Below are 16,604 nucleotides of genomic sequence, written 5' to 3' on the forward strand. Positions count from 1 at the left end.
TTCTTTCTCTATGCTGTCATATCACAATGTCAGGGCATCCTGGCATTAGGAAAACAAAAGAACTAGTAGATCACATGTTCTTGTGGCCATGTACCCATAAGTCAAATGAACAATATATTCTGAAATGTACTCTATGTGCATAAGCCACAGCATCTCATGAAAAGCATGATGAGTTCCCAGCAAACCATGGTCTTATATTTCCATTGTCTTTTTGGTAGGGGTGTGCTTTTGCATAATTACTCAAACATTTTGTGAAATGTACACAACATACACATTCATATGCAAAATGCTAAATGCAAAGCCAGCATTTAGCGCACTATTTTCTCCCTAAACCTCTCTATTCTTATTTTGAGTAAGTCTTGAGAAGCGGGTTCTCATAGGCCTTTTTGAACTGTATCTGGGGAGGAGATTGGGCTTGGAACTGAAGACCTGCTGTGCACCCCAAACCTGACAAAGAGGCATCAAGAGAGACACTTTGAAGTGCTGGACGCCGCTGTGTAAGAGAAGCAGAGCCACAAAAGTACAATATCTAGATTGTGCACAAGAATTCTTTATCCGAAGATGTTTTGGTAAGAAAGCAAAAAGACCATAGGTGAGCTTGAATGTTACCCACTCATATTTTTTTTCGAAAAGGCGGCCTCAGGACAGTTGTTTGTAGCATAGAAGCTTTTCTTGAAGCCAAGGACACGTCGGCAGCGGAAATGAGGAAGATATGTGCATACAGCATGTGGGTAGCAGCGCCAGCGTTCGCTGTGTCCAATTATTTACATAATGTTGAAACACTGTCGACATAAGCGACCAATTTACTAATCGCGACTATATTCTTCAAATTATTTGGAAGTGTCTCTGTTGCTATCTATTGTCTTTATACATTTTCTATATATTTTTAGGCTCATTCGTCCCTACTATTTAGAGGAATTAATGTTTTCTTTAATATGTTCCGTGTGAACTGCTGCATCATTCTGCAAAGATCATGTTCTGCACCATCTACACTGGTGTTACAGGACAATTAAATAGACCAATGGGTTGGAATATTTTCAGCAGAATCATTTAGGGTCAGAGTGCATGCACTGAGGCACTGATTAGCAGTATTAAGACTCATGATACCTTGAAAAACATGGTCAGGAAAACGACGTAAAGTCTGGGGCGACTTTACTCCCCAAAGCTTTACTTTTACCATTGACAGGGGGGCCAGTTCATTTTGCAGGTCCCTGGGGACCCCTTCCCGTTTAAGAGTGACTTACCACCAAATTGAAATTGGTGGTAACTGCGATTGTTTTGCAATAGCACTTGCGGTGGCAAAATAATCATACATCCCTCTGCAAGCCACTATTAGGAAGGGACGCCCTCTGCATGCCCCTTCCTAAAAGCAACTCACAAACCCTATTTTGTGAGTCGGTAATAGGTTACTGGCTCATAAAATAGGTTTTGTACATACTACAACCCTTTTTAGCGATCACAAGCAGCTTGATTTTCTGTTTGCGACTGTTTCTCCTACATCACGGCCAAGACCTGTAACAAGCTCCTGCTCGACATCAGACGCCCTCCCTCCCTGAACATCTTCAGAAAGACACTCAAGACCTGGCTCTTCGACTGACGGAGCTGCTTATCCCCCCACCCCCCGCCTAGCACCTAGAGACCCTCACGGGTGAGTTGTGCGCTTACAATTCCCTCTGATTGATTGATTTGCGACCACTAAAAACGGTTGTACACCTGGCCCTTAGTGCTATTGGCTAAAACCCCAGGAGTGACTGAAAGTCACCTGCATGACCTCTGGCCAGTCAAACGCTATCTCACATTTCACAGATGAAACTCTGTTTCCTCCAGTTCATTACGTGGACTTTGCGACTCTCTGTTTTCCTAATAATCGTAAGGAGTATTTGTTTACTTTCTGCATATATTAGAGCTTATCACATGCTCTTCCATGATAAATTTCAGTTGGTTTGACCGGCCGAAATTTATAAATGGAAAATTGGGGCAGATAAGCTTTACTGCAAATCTTGTCGTTTTGCTCTCTACACAAAAATGATTTTGTGCAGGGATCAGAATTGTAGCCCTTCCCCAGCACCACTCTTGAATCAGGCTATTATAGGTCATAAAAAACTAAAGGTCCCCCACTGTGCACCTGGCTCAGTGGCATCATGCAAAAAGATGTCCCTCCCCCCGCTCCTCCCAACAATCTGATGAGGGACCTCTGAGTCTCCCATATCTCACAGGTTTTATCGACCTTGGGCTCTATGGGACCCCCTTGAAGGGTTGGGGGCCTGCGTTAAGTCCCTGACCAGGCTGCATTCCCACCCCACATCATGTGGCCCTGATAGTACATCTTCCAAGTGCGGGGAGGGGAGGGGGCTAGTGAATGGCAGAGCACTGCTAGCCTTTCCTTTTGCTTTGCCCTATTTTGATAAGCAGAAAAAAATGCTTGCTCTGCATTTTGAAATGCAGCGTCCCCAGGCCCCCTCTCTCTGAAACGTGCAATATTTGTTTGAAAGCGGAGCTTGGAGAACCCTTGGAGCACAATCGCCGAGCGAAGGCAGGAAGTGGAATAGTCTTTCTTATGAAAAGCAAGCCTTGGAGGGAGCAGAAGATGCAAGCTCAGCATTTCTTCCAGAGCTGGAGGCTACCTGGAGGGTGCCGGCCCCGTCTGGTGCATCAAAGGGGGGTGGAGTACAGCAGATGCCAACGCACTAGAGAACTTAAAAGGTAAAAGGGTCGTGAATCAGTGTCATGCTTAAATCATCCTGGACAGCAGGCTCAAATAATTCAGAAGAATGGGTTTTAGGGAGGGCTGGATGGTGAATTAATTTAAAAGAATTTGCTGACCTTAAAGAGGCAGCTCAGTTGCAATAAAACAAGGAATGTTTACTACATCTTTATCAGCCCCACAGATCTACACTCAAGATTACAGAGTTTTTCTTACTTGGTGATTATTTATTTATGTATTTATTTACAATGATTTTCTATAGCGCCTCTTCACCAAATTGTGGTAGATCGCTGTACAGTAAACAGAGCTACATATTACCTGGAATGATTTGTATGCAATTTAATTTATGAAGCAGGGTTAACAATCAGTCCCTATGGAATTTCAATTCCCTGAGCTGAATTGGAGAATGTTGTTGATTCTGTGTTACTGTTGTAAGGTGGAATTTCAGCCAAACTCTAATTGCATACACCATACAGTCTGAAAGCAATCAGCTCTCCTCATTTACGCCATGTAGGAAGTAAACATTCAGCCTGCGTTATCAGCAAATGATGGAAATAAATGTTATATTTTGTTGAATTTAGTATCAGTTTATGCCAGGTACAAACTAATCCAACATAAACTTATTCAGAGAACTTATACCACACCAATGCAACTTCATTGAAAAGACTCACACAAATGTGGCACATGCCTTTACTGTCCCACACTACCGGGGACCTACAATTATGAAAATGACCCCTGATGCTAACACTATAGGGCCTCATTTATGAAAACAGCGATGCATCACTTTTCATTGCGCCCTCCTTGCGACATGCTGGATGCGTCATATTTGCAATATGACGCATCATGCCGCAATGAGTTACAGATACGTCAGTATTTCTGACCTATGTGTAGGCGCAAAAATGACGCATTGCTGGAGTGTGTCACAAATGTGACGCAATTTCAGCAATGGGTCATTTAACATGGGCAAGTACCATTTCAATGTACCTGCATCAGTCTTACGCCTGCTGAAAGGCAGGCGTAAGATATTGACGCATTTGCGTCCAAGAAGTGATGCCGTGAAATCTCATAGATTTCACTGCGTCACTTCTGCGACCCTTTCGTACGTCGGAACGCCCCCCCACATACATTATACCTGGCGCAGGTATAATATGGCTCAGGGGTTCACAAAGTGACGCATCTACCTAGATGCATCACCTTGTAAATATGACGCAATATGGTGCATTTTTTACGCCGCTGGTGCGTCACAAAAAGTGACGCACCGGCGGCACAAAAGTGACGCAAGGGCTTATAAATAAGCCCCTATGCACTACGGTGTTTTGCACATTATCTGCCTTCCCTAAGCATGCCCTGCTTTACAGATTCTATTTTTGGAATTTCCATGGAGGAGCGGATGGGGGCTGTGGGAGAGAAACTCATCAGTACCGAGACGGGTGGGAGCAGCTTCTGGAAAAGCAACAGAGGAGTGGGGAGTAAAAAATGAGGGGCTTAAAAATATAAACTTTGGGGCAGATTTACAAGCCCCTTGTGACACTTTTGCACCACCGTTGCGCCACTTTTGTGACGCAGTGGCAGCGTAAACAATGCGGCCAATTTACAACCTGACACATCTAGGGAGATGTGTCACTTTGTAAAGCCCTGCATCACATTATACCTGCGTCAGGTATAATGTATGCAGGGTGGGCGTTCCCACGCAGACATGGCTCATAAAAGTGACACAGTGAAATCTACAAGATTTCACTGCGCCACTTCTAGGACGCCACTGCGTCAAAACCTTGCGCCTGCTGGAAGCAGGCGTACGGAGTGACGCAGCCCAATAAGTATAGGCCTCCCAATGCATTGCTGGAGTTGTGTCGTGCTTGTGACACAACTCCAGCAATGCGTGACTTTTTGGCCAACCGTTGCGTCTGAATTTCTTACCCATCCATCAATCCTTGCACCATGGTGCACTGTATTGTAAATACGCACATCCATGGAGGCGCAAGTGTATTGCCAGCTGGCGCAGGGAAACTGACTCATCTCTACAGATGCGTAGGTGTCTTGTAAATCTGCCCCTAAATAACTGGATGGAGAGGGATGGATAAATAAATTAAATAGCTGAGGAAAGAGTAACACAGAGAGTGGGAGGAAGCACACGATGAAGAAAGTAAGAAAAGATGAGCTGCGTTGAGTGTTAAAGCAAAAAGTAATTTCCTGAATACAAGGACACATGACAACCAATAAGAACATAGTAAATAAGAAATGTACTTAGGTGAGACAAACAATGAATATGGAGATAAAAAACATTGAATAAGAAGGGAAATTTAATAGACAAGACAAGAAAATAATCCAATCAAAAAACAAGCTCCTGACCCAAAGCCCACTATACATATAGGTTTTAATCAATTACAGATAATAGGCCTTTGACAAAAGACAGCTAAAGCTGTAGGTGAGACTTAAAAATAACTAGCCATGCCTCCCACCGCATACACCTTTTATACAATGTCTCAAAGTTGGGAATGCTAATTGGCACATTCCATTCTTGAACAAGGAGACTCACCACTAGAAGATTTGTCAATCACTGGGCAATCAGTTGCACATTGGGCCATTCAGGATGCAGCAGACTCTGATTGTGTATTTACTGCCTTTGGCAGATGTGGTGATAAGAAGAAAGGAGCAGGCAGGTGAGGCTTGTGTTGGGCTACTGTGTTCATGGAGACGGGGTCAAGTGCACACCGAAAGCTTTTATCTTCATGGTATGTCAGAATTAAAGCCTTAACAGAGGAGACAATCTTTTTGTGTATCTCTCCTTCATCCCAGCTCCACTGCATACTGTATAATGCCACTCCAGCTGCTGGTCCACTCCTACAAAGCCCTGCACAGCAAAGAAGAACCAAGGACCAGCATACATTAACCACTGTCTGAACTTCCAACAGCACTCCAGACCTCTGTGTTCCTCCTCGCTTCACCTTGCTCACACCCTTCCCATACGTAGGAAAGGACTTAAGACCTGACTGTTCTACTGAGCCGCCGTAGCAAGAACCCCAGTGGCTGGATACCCTCCTGGATGATTAGCCACGCCATACAAATATGGTTTGATTGATTGACTGATTGATGATCAAATCTACTGTTTCCCAGTGCCCCTATTCCCGAGCCACGTATGTCGGGAAGCAACTAAAGATGGGTAGACATGGCATCTGTAGATAAAATACAGACTGTCTAATATTAAAAATCAGAGTCAGAAAGGTAATCTTCTGTCTTCCTACATTCAGTCACCCACAGTATCTCACTAGTTGAGGAAAGGAAAGAAAAGTGACATAGCCTGCCAGCTTTAGGAATGATGAAGCAAAGCAGACATCTCAGCCAGACAGGAAATGCACCAGCGGTATATATTCTGGTGCATATCTTACTAAGAAATTGATGGCAATTTTTGTTGATGACTAGTTTTCTAGCAAGGGTTTTCCATACCGTACAGTCCTTCAAATAAGGTATCTTTATGAGTTGAGGTGCATTATTTTCACTGCCTCAGGATTTCATGGGTTGCCATGGCAGCGAATCAGTGTATCATGATCATATTTTTGGCTGCCTTAGATTGATTAAGAGCAGTGTTCAATTTAGCAATTTAAAAAAGTAAGTAAGATACATATTTGAAAGCCATTCCATTTCTTTGAGTGAGAAATATAAATATTTCTCTGACTACAAGGGGAGTAATTCACTTCCATGTAATTGAATGCATTACACAATATTGAAATATATCATAATTTAAGCTCTAAGATAGGCTTGGACTAAATTTTCCGTTATAGTCATAATAATTTTTGCTCAAATATTTGTTATGCAAATTATGCGAAATGTCTGAAATTTGGTCATTGTAAAAATGTTCATAATATTTTGCCCCAGAGGACTGCTTCGAGAAGAAAGTGTCTCGTCCGACACAGATTGGACTAGAAAATGTGTTGTAAGAGATATTTTCTCCACAAACTGTTCTGTTTGCTGGTATTCTAGATGACTTTTTGCACTCTCATTCAATTTTCACTCAAAACACCCGAAAATACATTTAAAATAATTGCACATCATTTTGCATTATTTTCCAAAACATTTAGTGAGAAGTTTTTTGGGAGAAAAACTCTATATAGCACATCCTTCTGATTGTCAGTCTACCCTACAATTATATAAGGGTAAAGAAACACATTTCATTGGAAGACAAATTAATTTTAGAAGGTTGTAGGGGTATTTAGTTTACAAGCATGTGCTCAGTGTCCAGACTCATGGCCTCATTTAGAGTTTGGCATATGGGATGCATCATCACAAATGTGTCTGGCATACCATTCACCATATTACAGGTTCATTATATCCTATGTAATTTATAAAAAAGCAGACAAAATAGTTGTCATTTTTTTAACAAAGTAGCCCATCTGCCAATATATAAATTAAGCCCTTAGGGGCATCTTATCAAGACAATAATCGCTGCGTTAGCGGACGTTTTCGCCTGAAAAGCATTGATAATTCCATCGCAGTATTAACAAAGACAGGCTAACAGGCTTTAGCGTGTGTTTCCTTGTGTTAGCACCCGTTTCACCAACGCCTTGCATCTCATCGCTATTGAGATGCAAAGTAGGCGTTCCTCACATTCACTACATGGGAAAACATCGCTAACGCAGCTTCGCGCTATTTACAACGATGCCCCATACCCACGTAGCGACAATGAAAATCGTGCTAAGACCCCATTAATGCTGGATTCTAACGTCAGAAACATTTCTGACTTTGCTATATTACCCTATGGGAGGTGGACTGTCAGGCTAAGGCCACCATGGCTTATCATCAAGGAATTCCCTATCGCTGAAATTTTATCGCTGGATTACCAGTGATATTCCAGCATTTCACCGCTATCGCTGGAGTTTTTATCGCCTTGGATAGCTGTTGATAATAACGTGCTATCTCAGCGATAAAATCCAGCGATAGCCGGCGATAACTAAAATCGCGCTAAGCTCGCTTAGCGATATTTATCGCTGTCAGTTGATAATATGACTCTTAGTGTTAAGGAATTCTGAAAGAAAGGATGATATTTTGTAAAATAAAAAAAGAAAGGAATTTTTTTTATCAACAGGACAACGTTGCACAATGAATCTTTGATTTAGCCTTTCAAATAATTTCCATAATATGTGTGCAATGCTTTTGGGCAGAGGGAGTGGATCAAGCTTTGGGTTTCAGTAGGATTGAAAGTTATTACAAGTTTGGTGGTCTATAGGACCACCGGACCTGTGATGATGGTCTGACCACCGCCACACTGCGGACCACCCACAGTATTAGGACGGTGGGAGTTGAACCCCCATGAGACCACCAGCTCTGCCGGGATCAAGGATCTCGCTGGGCCAGCGGTCTGCAACCGGCTGTAATATGCTGGCTGTGCTGTTGCCGGCACCGCTGAGCATATTGCAAGTTGCTTTTCGTTTCCCTTTTTATGGTAGGGATTCCGCCATAAAAATTGTGTCAGCAAGCCAACAACGGGGGCCCTAATAGGGCCCGCTGCCGGATTTGGGCTGGGGTGCATGCAGGGGGCACACGTAGTGCTCCCCCTGTATTTGCATCCCCATTTCCTGCACCTTGTGGCAAGTATGCAACACCATGCAGGAAGGTGCAGTCAGCAGTCTGACTGCAGCTGTCTGCATTAGAGGCTTTTCTATGAGCCTTTCAGACCACTGCAACACCGCCCATCAGATCAGGGTTTGACTCCTGATCTGGTGGGCAGTCTCCCTGTGGGTTTGGCGGTCCTACAGCAGATGCATTGCGGGCGCGTGAGTTATAGTTAGCTGAACTAACTATAACAGGGGAATTTCAATGGTTTTGTACGAGTGAAAAGTCCAGCTAACTATAACGCCCCTGAAACCTATGGTTTTTTCAGTGAATTTCTAAGGTTTTTTAAATGCTAATTCCTAACTATAACGTGCCTGAAACCTATGGTTTTTTCAGTGAATTTCAAAGGTTTTTTAAATGCTAATTTCTAACTATGCCTAAAGAGATAGGACATGTGAAGAAAGAAGAAAAAACGCACAGAAAGAAAAAAAAGAAATGCAGAAAGAAGCAACAGAAGTCCTCAAAGACGAAGAAAAGTGCAGGAAGAAGGATAACGTGCAGAAAGCACAAACAGAAGAGCAGAAAGAAGCCTTGTTGCAAAATCATCCTGTACCCTCAACTTTTTCAGACGGATACTGGTGTTAACTGAGTCTGACTAACCAGTCCTAGAGCCAGTGCTATGTTAAAAGACACTTAGAATACAGTGAAAACACCTACATACACTAGGGAACACTATGCGTTGGGGTCCCCCTGTGATTAGCATGACGTCCTCTGTAAGCCCCTAGTATATAATAGGGCAGGGGGATTAAAACTACCTCTTAAAAAGCGCCACAGGGCGTGTTTTCACACGTCACCTCAGGCCCAGTCCCCTCCCTTCCCCACTGTGTAAACACACCCTGTGGCCGTTTTAAGTTGGGAGATTAAGTCCCCTTGAATCCTGAGGGTCCCTAGGGTCCAACTAGACCACTAGGTACCTCCAGTAAGCGCCACAGAGCTGCGTTGCAGAGAGGTGTAAAAAGTAGCATGGCCTGGACCACCTCTCTGCAATGCAGCTCAGTGGTGCTTACTGGAAGCACCTGGTGGGCTAGTTAGCCCCCAGGGGCCCTCAGGATTGAAGGGGACTTATATCCCCAACTTAAAACGTGCCATAGGGCGTGTTTGCACACATCACCTCAGGCCCCATCCCCTCCCTTCCCCACTGTGTAAACACGCCCTGCAGCCGTTTTAAGTTGGGAGATTAGGTCCCCTTGAATCCTGAGGGTCCCTAGGGGCAAAATAGTCCACTAGGTACGTCCAGTAAGCGCCATTGCAGAGAGGTGTAAAAAGGGGCACGGCCTGCACCACCTCTCTGCAACGCAGTGCAGTGGTGCTTACTGGAAGCACCTGGTGGGCTAGTTGGCCCCCAGGGTCCCTCAGGATTGAAAGGGAATTATTTCCGTAACATAAAATGCACCACAAGGCGTGTTTGCACACGTCACCTCAGGCCCCGTCCCCTCCCTTCACCACTGTGTAAACGCGCCCTGCGGCCGTTCTAAGTTGAGAGATTAAGTGCCCTTGAATACTAAGGGTCCCTAGGGTCAAACTAGCCCACTAGGTACCACCAGTAAGCGCCACAGAGCTGCGTTGCAGAGAGGTGCAAAAAGGGGCATGGCCTCAGAACACCTGTCTGCAATGCAGCTCCCTGGCGCATACTGGAGATACCTGTTGGGCTAATTGGTCCTCAGTGACCCTCAGTATTGAAGGGGAATTAATTCCCCAACTTACAACTCGCCAGGGGGCGCATATGCAGAGTGCTGCAAGGAGGGGGCGTGGCCTCCGGCACGATGCCGGTGTTTTATTTATTTTATTTTTTAAGAAGGGGGGCTGTGTGGCCCCCCTTCTTTTTCTAATTTATTGGCCCTGGGGACCCCATCCCCCAGGGCCTGCCTCCTAATTATTATTATTATTTTTTTTTTAATTTGGAAGGGGGCCGCGTGGCCCCCCTTCTAAGGTCTTAATCGGCCCCAGGGACCCCAAGCTCCGGGGCATGGCCTTTTTAAAAAAAAATTCTTTAGGAGGGGGGCTGCGTTGCCCCCCTCTTCAGGCCACTTATGGCCCCGGGGACCCCATCCCCCGGGGCCGGCCATTGTTTTTAATTATTATTTGTTTAAATATATTTATAGAAACACCTAGGACATTTTGGACAAACCGTACGTACCTATCACCATGACGATTTGCGTGATATTCTTTAAAAGTCGACTATGCATACAATGAATCCACGTGGAATGTATTTACACTGCTAGTGAAACTCTGACGTGTCTGACACCCTACCGTGCCTAATCCCGGCACCCCCACCGGTGGGTACTCTCCAAGGAGACACCCTTGTCGTTTATTTGTACAAACATGGGTAGCTATTGACACATTTAATACACACGCACACCAAACCATTCAAAGAGGATTCGACAAAAATTTGACCAAAACTATGCAAGAAACCCCCCTCACGGTTAATAAAACACACATCCACCGCCGGATGTGTAATACTTTTTATTTTACTCTCTGGAAAGGAGACGAACCTCACTTGAGAGTCACAGTGCACTCCTGGGTCCTGGCTGAACCCAATGCTGTGTTACACCCACCAGTACCTGCCGAGTGCCACACACCTCTGTGTTGTATTCCACCAGCTAGTGCGTATGCTATGACACTCTCTAGCCCATGTGCACTGTAACACCACCCTGTGAATATGTCATGCCACACTTGCCTTGGCACGGGTTATACTGCCCCATCTAACATGCCTTCCTCGATGCCTATGTTATAACGCACAGCGCTATGTCATACATATTACAATCTGGGATCCATATCTTTGTCACAGTGCATATGCAACGTTACACTCCCCAGCACATAGTTTATATTACAACTTTAGAGACGAGTTAGGTTACACAACACTGCCCTGTGCATATTACACTCCAAGGCGCATATTGCATAGCACGCGCTAGTGTCTGTGCTATTTCGCGCTCTCCAATGAATCTGTCATTGCGCAAAATGTATTGCATATTATATTTCACGCCCGGTTCATCTTATATCACACTTTTTGGTGCATAGTTTATACCATACACTATATCTAGTTTTAATTTTCAATCGTGCTCTCAGGACTATGTTCTGTATAACACTGCGTTCACCTACCCTTTTCACGGGCATTACATTTTGCGATGGGGGTGGAGGGTCAGGGGGTGTTTCTGCCCAGTGAGCCCGGAGTCACAGTCACAAACGTCCTCTTCTTCCTGAATAAAAGTGAGATTATGCTGAATACTTGTTCATATTTTAAGTAGTTTGCACAGACACACATTTTAAAATCAATAAAGTTCCTAACACCCACCTTCGCTGAACAGTTAGCTTGCTGCCCCATCCTCCTCCTCCCTATCCTCTGTTGTCTGAATCCATGGACTAGCCTCCTCCCTCCTGTCATGCATGGTCTGATGTGCTGCCACTGCCCTCCATGTAGCATGATGTACCAGTCCACTCCTCCTACCCTCCATTGCCCAATTCTATGCCCCATCATTGACCTCCTGCTTAGCCTCTCTGCTTAGCTTGCTGCCCCTATTCTTCTTCCCCCTGCCCTCCGATGTCTTTGTGCATGCCCCTTCTCCATCCTTTTTGCCCACCATGTTCCATGGACCTGCCACTCCTATCTGCTCTGAGTGTTCTGTTGAGCTGCCACTCCCCTCCCACCTGCCTAGCATTGTCAGATGACTGTAACATGTCCCTGCCACCTCCACCTTGCCTGTCCACATGCCATGCCCCTATCCCCTTCCTCCTGTCCTCCATGGTCCATTTTATTGCCACACCCTTCTGCCCTCCCTGGTCTGTTGTGATGCAACTGCCACTCCTGCCTGCCCGTGCGGTCTGTTGTGAGGCCCCTTCCCCTGAACTCTCTTGTCTGTGCCCAGGTCCTGACCCTCCCTTCTATCCTCCATGGTCCTTTGTGCATGCTCGTGCACCCTCCTTCTTGCCCATCATAGCTGTTGTGCTGCCACTAACCCTCCCGCTTGCCATGCATGATCTTCTGTGCTGCCACGGCCCCTACCACCTTCCCTGTATGGTCAGCTAGCTGCTCCATGGTCTGTGTGCATACCATCATAGTCTCACTGTTGCTCTCCATGGTGTGTCTTGCTTCTAGTGCCCATCCTGCCTGGCCTCCATGGTCATCTTGCTGCTCCTGCCCTGCCCCCTTGCCCCCAGCCCTCTGTTTCCATGTGCAGACCCCTATTCCCTCCCTCCTGGCTTGTCTGTTCCATTGTAATGCCCCTGATCCGTCCCTCCTGCCCTTTATGGTCTGTTATGCTGCAGCTTTCTCTCCATTATGGTCAGCTAGCTACCATTGCCTCTTTCCCCTCTGTTCTCTGTTGTCCATGTGCATGGTCCTGTCCCCTCCCTATTGCTTTCTATTGATTGTTGTGCTGCACTCCCGTCCTGCATGCCCTGTGTGGTGTATTGTGCTGCTGCAAACCCTGATGCCTGCCCTGCAGGGTCAGTTTGGTGCACCTCTCCATGTCCCTCCTGTCCTCTGTTATCCAAGTCCATATCCCTACCCCAATTCCTCCTGCCTTCCATGATCCAATGTACCATACTTGCGAACATTTTGAACTTGGTAAGGGGGAGATTTTGAAAAACAACTGGGGTATTGATTTTCCCCTTTGAGTTACATTGAAAAATAGGAGATTGTAGACAGGAGACAGATCAAATAATGCCCATTTGAGCTTAAAAACATTGGACGTTTCCTAGCTGAATCGGGTCTGTTGGCATGTATGTTTGTACTACAACTGCCTCTTCTTCTGCCCACAATGGTCTATTATATTGCCACAGCCTCTCTTGCCAGCCCTGTATTGTTGGTTTGTTGCCCCTGCCCCCCTTTCCACTGCCCTCCAATATCTGTTGTGCTGCCACGGCCCTTCCTGCCTGCCCAGTGTGGTCAAATTGTTGCCTCTGCACCCTCCTACCTGCCTTCAATTTTCAGAGTCCGTGCCCCTGGCCTCTGCCTCTCAACAGTAACCTAATGAACAACTAAATTGCTAACATTCTATATTTATTACAAAAGTGTGGAACGCCTGACGTCATCTTGATATAATCAAAACTGTTATACCTAGAGCATTTCCTTTAGAAATGTCATATATGAGAAGGTCTTATTTGCATCGAAATTATGGTTAGTGCTCTAAAAAACTAAAATGAGGACATATTTTCTGAGTTTACAAATAGCGACAAAGCACTTTTAAATTATTTGTTATCTTTATGTTTTTTTTATCCCATTGACCACTTGATTAAATGTTGCACTTAGGGGAGAGGATGTGGTGTTATTTCAAAGCTGCAGACTTTGCAACTGGGGAACCAGGTTGGAGTTTCTGCTTCAGCTCGACATTCTGTGATTCTGGTCAAATCACTTAATCTCCCCATGTCTACAACCAAAATGAATTTGTTCTTGTGTGATGTAACCAATGCTCATGTAAAGCACTCCAATACCTGACAAGTCTGCACTATATAAAACTGCAAAAACACAAAAAAATAAGTGCTTTGCACACTTCTGTCATTGGGCTATACTTGGGCTACATCTGGGTGATATCTGTGCTACATTTGGGCTCTTTTGTCTCTGGTGGCCATCTTGGGAGACTTATTTGTTATGAAGTTTCCTAATTTCCTCATTTACTACAGTCTCCTCAGTAGGAATACTTTCAGTTTTTTACTTTGATTCCATCAAGAAGGCATGCAGATGTGTCACACATTTGCCATAAATTCAGAATGTTAGCACTCTAGTTGCTCATTAGATCACTGTAGTAAAGCTACTGCTCACCATGGAAGTCTGCTGCTGGTATTGAAAGTGCATGTTTCAGTCTGCGTGTCAGACTTTTTTAATGAAATAGAAGAGGATTTGAGAAGTCACTCAAAATGTGCCCTAACTTTTCTCTCTGCAGCACTAATCATACTTTCTATGGCAAAATGAACCCCCTCATTTTGTTCCTTTGTAAATTAAATGTTTTAAGAGTTACCACTTTATTCCAATCAAGATGGCTTCAGTTGTGCCATACGTTTATCATAAGTAGGACTGTTAGCGCTCTAGTTGTTCTTTGGAACACTCTGGCAAGCTGCCGTAGAACACAAAGGAATGAACTGACAGTCTCTGCCCTTGTTGGATGTACATGTTTTACTGAGAATGTCAGACTTCATTCTCACATGACTGAGAAAGATAATGTGAATTTACAGAAAATATGCTCTCAGTTTAGCTTATAGATCACCTTCCAAACCTCTGTGGGAAAAGCATGAGAAAATAGTTTTCTCTCAAACATGATTCATGATATCACAGCAGAAGGCTTTTTCACGTGGTAAAATCATCAATTCCTAAAATGAGTATGGTACCATCAACAAATGATTTATAATATAACCAAAGTCTTAAAACCTTCTATTACCTGCAATGCTTTTTAATGAAGTGCTATCATGTCTATTGGTCCCAAGATGGCTGCCAACACTTGGTCTACCTTTCTGCCAAATTTTGTGTAATTCCGTTCAGCAGTTCGGGCTGTAGATGTGGCTAAAGGTCCTATGGGAAATTGCATGGGGAAAACATGTTTTGGGACCCCCCTTTTTTCTCAGCCCCCGCTACACGAATCATCCCGAGACTTTCAGGATAGGAGCGGACCGGAGCTGGCCAAAAGTTTTGAAAATTTCGCGAAGATTCGTCAACGGGCGCCAAAGTTATTTCAAATAGAATGTTGCGGATTTCCTATGGAAAATAGGTCCTAACTATACCTACCTACTGGCGAATATATATATATATATATATATATATATATATATATATATATATATATATATATATATATATATATATACATATATATATATATTCACTGAAAAAACCATAGGTTTCACACACGTTATAGTTAGGAATTAGCATTTAAAAAACCTTGCAAATTCACTTAAAAAACCATAGGTTTCACACATGTTATAGTTAGGTGGATATTTCACTCGTAAAAAACCAATGAAATTCCCCCGTTATAGTTAGTTGAGATAACTATAACTCGCGCGCCCGCAATCCTCTGCTCATGACGTCACATATTACATAATTCATGACATGGTCAGTGGCATCACTCATGACATCACTGATGACATCATCCTTGTGATAGAGTGGCGGTCGCGCGAGTTATAGTTATCTCAACTACTTATAACGGGGGAACTCTATACATTTTTGTAACAATAAAATGTTTGCCACAACATAAACAAAAATAAATCTATAGATGTTAAGTAACCTCAATACAGTATAATGCATAAGCATGGAACTTTTCTTCTTTATTGCTGGATCTTTTTAATAGGATGTACAAATCTGATCTTCGCCATTGAAAAAGTTTTAGGAAAATAAATTTTAAGGCAAATTTTTAGGATGATATTTATATATTTATTTGTATATGTATAATGTTTTAGGATTGATTTTAGGAATTGGTAATAGAAATTAAATTACATACCTCTGTTTTATTATGTACAATTTCTGGTTGGGTCTACCTAAAATAATGCATTGAAGTATTTATTAACTGTCATCCTGAGTTGTTTTGCACTTTGGAAATATTCTTGCGATTTGCACCTTATTCCAACCTATGATGAAAATTGACATTATGTCATAATGGGCTTGATAAGTTTTTGAGACCTCAATTGGTCACCTTCTAACATCCTGTGAAATGTTTTATGTTGGTATATGGTCATTTGCACTTTAATCACAATTTTCATTGGATTAGCACTTTTTACTTTAATATTTATTCTGGACATAATGTAACGCAAATTTATTCTGCATTTATGCAAATATTAAGAGATTGAGACATATATATATATTATAAATTTTATGGTATATGTAAAGAATGGCAAACTATGATGTTTACATTTATGTGAGTATTGCACTGATCATAGTACCTCTTCACTATACTGATTTGTTTCTTTTATGTCCATTACTTGTTGTCACTTGCACTTGCACTTTAAATAGAGTGGTCAGTAGCCTATGTGTTGTCATGTGATCAAGGGCGGGATCGCCCGAAACGCGTAATGGCGGAGAATGGCTAAAATAAATTAAGCACGAGAATTACTGGGTCTGCGCTCGGTTGTTTCTGCTAAAGGAAAAGTGAAGGCGAGTTATTGCATATATATATATATATATATATATATGCCACCAGGAATCGTTTTGTAGATTGCGCAGCTTCAAAGCGCAAAAAACGAAAAAAACGAACACGGACCCAAAATAAGTGCTGAGTTTGAATTTATTTGGACAAAAACTTTACACAGCCGCCATGACGCGTTTCGGCCTTCAGAAGGCCTTGATCACATGACGCTGATGTCAGAAGCCTGA

Source organism: Triturus cristatus, chromosome 9, assembly GCF_964204655.1.
Source record: "Triturus cristatus chromosome 9, aTriCri1.1, whole genome shotgun sequence".
NCBI lineage: Eukaryota > Metazoa > Chordata > Amphibia > Caudata > Salamandridae > Triturus > Triturus cristatus.